The sequence below is a fragment of the Eschrichtius robustus genome, chromosome 3 (assembly GCF_028021215.1).
Source record: "Eschrichtius robustus isolate mEscRob2 chromosome 3, mEscRob2.pri, whole genome shotgun sequence".
Classification (NCBI taxonomy): Eukaryota; Metazoa; Chordata; class Mammalia; order Artiodactyla; family Eschrichtiidae; genus Eschrichtius; species Eschrichtius robustus.
The window spans coordinates 115,528,929-115,536,837 of record NC_090826.1 but is presented as its reverse complement, the minus strand read 5'-3'; the positions used below and the strand labels follow the sequence as shown (position 1 = coordinate 115,536,837).

The following is a 7,909-nucleotide window of genomic DNA, read 5'->3' as shown; positions in this document are numbered from 1 at the left end:
AAATATACTCAGCATCTCTGCAAATACAATTACCTCAACATAATTATAGTTAGCTCACTTTGACAAATGATATTTCAGTAGAAGGAGAAAAAAAAGTTTTAAAGTAAGAAGCCAAAATGATGTCACTGTTAAGTCATGTACATCATTTCATTTATTCCGAGGTACATTCTTTCTCACGTCTCACATCCAAGAAATCTGAGTGGATCCTACTACTGATATTGTCTCATAATAAACATATGATTTTTATTTATTTTTCCGCTGGTATATAAATTATGATTTATCTTACAACCTATAGGAACTCTGATTTGATCAAATCTGATGATTATTTGATGGAAGATGATGAAATTGACTCCTGGGCTGACAGCTTGAGCTTCTGGGCTCCTGGATACTTATTCCAAATGGAAAAGGAGACATGGTGAGGGCTCACAAGATAGTCTGATATGACCTGTTAAGAACACAAGCAGTCAGACAGAGAAGGACAAATATCGTATGATATCACTTATGTGTGGAATCTAAATAAGTGGTACAAATAAACTTATTTACAAAACAGAAATAGAGTTACAGATGTAGACAACAATCTTATGGTTACTAGGGGGAAAGGGAGGGAGGGATAAATTGGGAGACTGAGATTGACATATACACACTATTATATATAAAATAAGGACTTACTATATACAACAGAGAATCCTACGCAATATTCTGTAATGACCTACATGGGAAAAGGATCAAAAAAAGAGTGGAGATATATATATATATATATATATATATATATATATATATATATATATGACAGATTCACTTTGCTGTACAGCAGAAAGTAAAACAACATTGTAAATCAACTATACTCCAATAAAAATTTTAAAAATAAAATAAAATTTTAAAAAATAGCACGAGCAAAAAAAACATCGTTCTACATAAGCGATATTTGTACACCCATGTCCGTAGCAGCATTATTCACAATAGCCAAAAGGTGGAATCAACCCAAGTTCCCACTGGCAGATGAATGGATAAACAAAATGTGTTATACAGTCTTAAAAAGGAGAGAAATTCTAATACATACCACCACATGAATGAATTATAAGGACATTATGCTAAGTGGAATAACCAGTCACAAAAAGACAAATAGTGATGATTCCACTTATATGAGGTAACTAGACTAGTGAGATTCATATAGACAGAAAGTAGCATGGTGGTTGCCAGGATCTGGGGGAACAAGGAATGGGGAATGTGGTCTAACAAGTATACAGTTTTAGTTTTTCAAGATGAAAAGAGTTCTAGAGATTGGTTCACAAAATGTGAATGTACGTACTACTACTAAACTGTACGTTTAAATGGCTAACATGGTTAAGTTTTATGTCATGCATATATTACAATTTTTAAAAAATAGATTTACATAAAGATGTGAGTTGGGAAGAAAGGGGAAAGGTTCTGGTGGAAACATTGAGGCTAAAGGGATGTAATATAAAATTAACAGAAAGAGTGAGAGGATGGACAAAAAAGAAAGATTAAAAAGGAAAACTCACCAGTGCCTCAAAAACCATAATGCAAGACATAACAAAAGGACCAAGGAGGGCACTGATATTGCCAAAAATATCAAGCTGAGGGAAGGGAGGTGTTCTGACAATTGAGAGAAGACACAGGGATGTCATTTCAAACACATTCTCTAGTTCTCCTGGCTTTGTTACCCACCTGAGTGTCAGCACCACCATTACCTGCTTCTGATGCATAGGCATCTGTGATTCTCTCTCTCATATTCCCGAGCATGATCTATTCACAGCCACCCTTTGTCTCTCCCTCTTGCCCCATCCCACCCAGTCTATAGGTCATTCATTCTTACCTCTTCTATACCTTAGATCATCTATTTTCATTCCTCTTGGAACTGTAGTCCCAAGGAATAAATCTCAATCTTCCCCTCTCCTTTCCTCCCTCCCTCCCTCAAGACATCTCCTTGCTGAGTGCCAGACTGCTCCCGCTCGCCCCTCATCCACATCACCCACACGGGTTTTGGGTAGAATCCAGAGACATGGCACACCAACAGCACATGGCCAGGCCCAGGACTGGGGTCACTGGACAGCCAGGCCTCAGGCTTCACTGGGGCAGGAAGGGGTAGGAAGTGTGTCAGGTTATGACTCTAATCTAGAGGATAGGAACTCAGAAACTCACAAGTTTGGACAGTGACCTCTTCCACTCCTTTGGAAACCAAATAATTTATTGATTAAGCCCCTCCCTTAGATACCTCCTACTCTTGAATTTAAAGAAAGTGGTGGGAAGTGAAATAGAAAAGTTCTGGGGAGAGAATAGGACTAACCTTGCCTCTGCAGTTCCACCTTCCCTGCATCGAGGACACCCAGGAGATATCGAGGGCAGGTTTCTGAGAGGAGCATCACTATGGTACCCCAGATCAATGGTACTGAGTAATGAGTGTGCAAAACCACTGTGCCTTGCTGCTGCCCGCTGGTGCAGGCACACATGAATGATTCTTTATTTTCATGAAATTCAGTCCTCCTAAAGCTCCCCTCAAGAAGCTTCCTATGGACTTCTCAGAAATGCAGCTCACAGCCTACTATGCCCTGGATCACAAAGGGGTCTAGATACAACAAAAACAGAGACAAAGTTATTAAAAAGCAAGCAAGAAAGAAAGGGATGAGGGGGCTTCCCTGGTGGCACAGTGGTTAAGAATCTGCCTGCCAATGCAGGGGACACGGGTTCGAGCCCTGATCCGGGAAGATCCCACATGCTGCAGAGCAGCTGATCCAGTTCGCCAAAACTACTGAGCCTGCGCTCTAGAGCCCGTGAGCCACAACTACTGAGCCCATATGTCACAACTACTGAAACCTGCATGCCTAAAGCCCATGCTCCACAACAAGAGAAGCCACCACAGTGAGAAACCCAGGCACCAGCAACGAAGAGTAGCGCCCACTCTCTGCAACTAGAGAAAGCCAACGCTCAGCAACGAAGACCCAACACAGCCAAAAATAAAAATATATAAATACATAAATAAATAACTTTATATTTTAAAATATTGCTTAAAAAGAAAAGGATGAAGAAAGGACGTGGGGCTTTGGATTTGAGGGATGGGAGAAAGGTCTGAGATGTGAGATGACTCAAAAACCAATTGCAGTATTCAGAGCCTTTTCAGAAAGAAGAGCATTGGGGAGAGGTATGCATGTCATAAATGGTGGAGATGGTCTGTTGTAAGGCTGTAGGGTGGGCATGAGGAGAGAAGGGGAGCAGCATGTGATGGAATCAGGAGTGCAGCATTCCAGGGTGAAGGGGAGAGTTACATTGAGAGAAGGGATCAGGCAGGAGATGCTTGAGGAGACGGATTGGAGGAGGAGGAAGTCACACTTCAGTTCACTCAGGCACAGAGTGGAGAAGTGAGGGCTTTGTCCTTGGGGTTAGAGAGAAGCCAGTTATGCACAAACAAACCAGGAGATGGTTACAAAGGGGGACCTTCATTTATCACACTGGAGTGCAAGAAACAGGAAGAATCTGGGATACTTAGTGGAGGTGTGGAGTCAGAGTTGGAGACTACTCTGGAGAAGTGTGTGCATGCAGTTGGGTAAAGTGGGAGGACGGGACCAAGATCCAAGAGAGTAATAGCCTTAACCAGGAGAGAGAAAAGCCGTTGAGAATCTCCCCGGAGCAGAGGACTGTACTCACATTCAATCTGGAATTTACTGGCATAGTCCTGCACTTCCTGAGTGAATCCAATGTAGTAGGCTCGGAATAGGTCCTCCAGCTCAATCAACTCCACATCACTGAAGTTGCCCTTGGACCAGGGCTTCAGGAAAATGGCAGTGTCCAAGTCACTGTCCAGGGCCTTGAATCTGAAAATCATCCAACCAGCCTGAGCCTTGAGTTTGTGCCCAGGTGCTGTTGGCAAAGGTCGAAATCTGGATAACATGGTAAGAGGTTGGCCCCTGAAAGGCTGTGGGTGGTGGAAGCATATGAAGTGTGAGGAGAAAGAGAGAATCAGGATGAAATGATAAAGAACCCAGAGTCTGAACAACAACACAGAGCTTAAGACATTTGCCTGCCCCAAGGCTTCTAGCTCCATCCCCAACCTCCAGAACTGGGGGAGAGGGCTGGAGACAGGAGGGCCCTGACCCTTAGTGATAGGTGCAGCATGCTTTCATCCAGACCCCCTGCACCTGTTCTGGGAACTGCCAGAGTTACTCTTACCGTCTTCATTGTCACCACCTGGGACAACAACTGCTAGCAATAGAAGTGGCAGAAGCAGCATTTCATTGGGAAGTAGAACTTCTGACTCTCAGAGCTGGTGTTTGATCTCTAATTTCAGCAAACCTTTTTCTCAATACTCTATAATGATTTCCTCTCTCTTCCAACTGACAAATCTCTTCCTCACCCACACCAGCACGTCACAGAAATACTGTGTCTTCCACAGCTCTGTGCTCCCACTCTGCCTCTCATTTCCACTCCAGCCCTTGACTTGTAGATTTTTTTTAATGTCTCTGGCTTCCGGCTGTTCTCCTTGACCTCAGCTTCCTTCATATTTATTACCTTGGAAAAGCTCCCGTGTGATATTAAAAGGTTATTTCACCTCCCCAATCCTTTATTTCCACATCTGTTAAATAAGAGGGTAATATTAAACAATTGTTCTGCTTCGAGTCTCTTTCAATCTAGAAGAATTCCTTTGGTTTATACACCTAACTGGACCTCCCTCCTCACTGCCCCTTTCCTCTGGCACTTTGTCATGACCTCTTCCCAACGTTCTCAATGGCCCCTCTTTCTTATCTCATCCCTCTTAACTTTTCTCTCTAACCCACATTAATGGTTGCTGAGTGTGGTTGTGTGTTGACAATCATTTACATGCATGCAAAGCATTTAAATCACTGCTTTAGTGTATTTGGTTCTGGAAACCAAATGCCGGAATTAAATATGACAAATACTGCAGTTTATATTCCGAGAAAAGTTCTCTCATACCATAGCTATTTTTGAGGTTGAAAATTACATTCTACTGAAACTGAGCAGGACACTGTGATACCCTCCTGAGCACAAAATCCTTTTCGTCCCATGTTTCTTGTTTGTAGAAAATAGGCTTCATTCAGCCTCCTTTACCTTCCCAGAGTTCCAAAAGGCAGATTCAAATCATTGCTAATCAGGGAAGGGAGGGAATGCAGAAAAAGGAGGAGCAGCCAAGAAACAATAGAGCAGCCCTGGGGAAGTGTCCTGGTTCCACCTCAAAGAATATACATAATAATATCTTTGACTTCTTCTGCAGGAAATAAGGCCACCACCCCAGGTGGAGGATGGCAACTTCAGGCTGAGTACAAGATTCTTGGAACACCGCCCTGCTACCTCACAACCAAACAGAAGAAAGTCACACACCCTGCATCCCTCCCCCCAGATTTTGCCTATAAAACTTTTGCTCAACCAAAGTTTGCCCATTTTTGGCAGGCCAGTCAACCCTTAATGCTTCAGGGCTCTGATCAGAAACCTAGGTCCAGACCAGAGAAATGATGGCAAGTAGGCATGGTTTGCTATAGAAAGACAGCATGGATGTTCAGAAACAAGGAAGGGATCTTCTTGTTGATGTAAAAAACAGGGTAAATGGTATGAAGAGAGGAAGGAATCTTACTGTTTGGGTTGCTTCTGGACCCACATTGAGTTTAAATGATGGAAGTTTATTGAATAGCTAGATCACTTCCAAATAAAATAAGATACTGAAACATTAATAACAAACATTGGTTTCCCTTTGCAGAGAAAATAAGGGACAATTGATGAATATGTTTGGTGCCACCCTGAGATATTCTCTATAAGAAAGCACATTTTGAGAAATTATTGTTGGTATTTATGTTTAGCAATCTACAGAATGCTAATATGAAAGACAGTTCATAATTGCTTACTTGTTAGTTTTCACTAGAAATTAAGGTTTTTAGAGTTGAGGATTCTAATTTAAACATGTAATTAAAGCTACTAAATAAGGGAAATATTTCAGTGTGCCAGGAAAGGAAGATTCATGTTTTCAATAAAAGAAGGTATGAGGAATGGAACTGCATTTTGTTAAAGGGAAAAAGGGCAATTTTCTCCTACAGCTGGTGGTTTCTGAATGGAAAAGAAAATAAGGGACAAGGTGATATGGATACAGAAATTTGTAGAATGTTTGTGAAAGGGAATACTGAGAAGAGCTGTGAATCTCAGGTTTCTCTAAGATTGGATTAAATTTAGTTGGGTAAATGGATTTTGTTGTAAGTGGGCTATTTGGATTTGGTTTCTCTGTTAAGAGAACAAAGTTTTCTTGGAATGCTGCTTTTGATAACAAATTGTGTGAATTTCTTTGCCTTTAAGTGATCTGTATTTGCTTTTGACATCTTTTCACTTTGGTTAAGTGAATAAGTATTGTCTGCCAGATTCTAAAAGTTTGACCTCCAGCTACTTTTGAGATGCTTCAAAGTAGCCCTGAGGCATCTCAGAGAAATATTAAATTAACTATGATTACATGGTATGTTAAATTACAGGGAAAGCATTGTCAAATGAATGATAAGCCTTCTCAGGTTATACTGTATGGATAAATGTTATTAATACAGATATTCTAAAAATTACATGAAATTCCTAAAAATCTGGTATGTCCTGATAAAATGTTACCAGTCATAATTCTGATTATTGTAGCCAAGTTTCTTTACTGATTACATCATAATCAGGTGTTTAACCATGACTTTTAAATCTTTCTGTCATTTAAAGACAGTTATTATTGTACTCTGATGCTTTTGCCAAAGTGCTTTATCTTCAAGAAGATTCATAGGAAGGAAATTTTGACAAGTACAAGTCTCTGATAAGTTTCAGATTATACCACTGAACTGGGTAAGAAATTAAAGAATCCTGATGGAAAACCTGGTGGCTTCATAAAAAGTTAACAAAAGGATTAGTTACTGAGTGAACTGGTGAATATAGTTATAATGTTTATGGGTTTTTGTCTGGAATATTACAGGTTTTGATCTATGTTTTCCAGATATAGGGAAGCCCTTCCCTTCAAGCTACTATGACTTAACAGCAATTGGGTAAATTACACCTCTATGGATAGAATTGAAATGCTATTCTTTTCTCTCTGCCTGGTCTCTCCAGAAATAGGAGAGTCTTGGGTTCTGAGGAGGCTTATCAAGTGAATGGGAAAAACTATCTCCTGGCATGTGCAAGAATTTTGATATTTTGGAGACCTCTAGAAAAGAGAAGTCCACTGAGGCAGAATCTGATGGCAGGCCTTTGGCATGGATTTCCTGGCCTTGAGAGGCCTTTGTGGGAATTCAGTCTGAGACTCCTGAGGAGTTCCACCAAAGCCAGTGTGGAGGAGCCTATGTGGTCAATAGACTGGACTTATTTTGGAAACAAATTAGTCTTGATTTGGCTGTGTTTGTTGGAGATGAGGGTAATTAGGGAGAAAAATAATATGTTTCAATAGATATTAAATTCTAGTTCTCTTAAAGCTATTGTGTTAAGCACACTTTTGCCTTAATATTCAGGAGGACAAGAAAATTACCTAGTAGAGTTATCACAGAGTATAACTACTCATGATGTATGACACTGCTTGCTTTAAGTCTATTGCTAAAAGCACATGTACAAATGCTTGTGTGACAAATGGGTGTAATAGATAAAATATATATATATATATACATATATGTATATATGTATATATATATATATGTGTATATATATATATATATATATATATATATATATATATATATAGGGCCTCTAAAATGTTTCCCTATTAACATACCTCTGAGATTGTTCACAATATCTGATCAGTTTTCCCCCAATGTGGATAACTAGGCAAATATAAAGGAGGCCTAGGACCCCAGCTGCTGGCTGGGGCAAGCAGCTGAGTCACCCCAGCATTGAGGAATGGATATTTTGATCATCAAAGTTTTCTACTGAAAGACTTACAATC

General features: G+C 40.2%; 1 pseudogene; it reads right to left on the bottom strand.

Annotated features, from left to right (window-relative positions):
* Positions 1-322: 322 nt before the first annotated feature.
* LOC137760673 (T-cell surface glycoprotein CD1b-1-like) lies at positions 323-4,246 on the bottom strand (annotated as a pseudogene).
* Between the last annotated feature and the right edge of the window lie 3,663 nt (positions 4,247-7,909).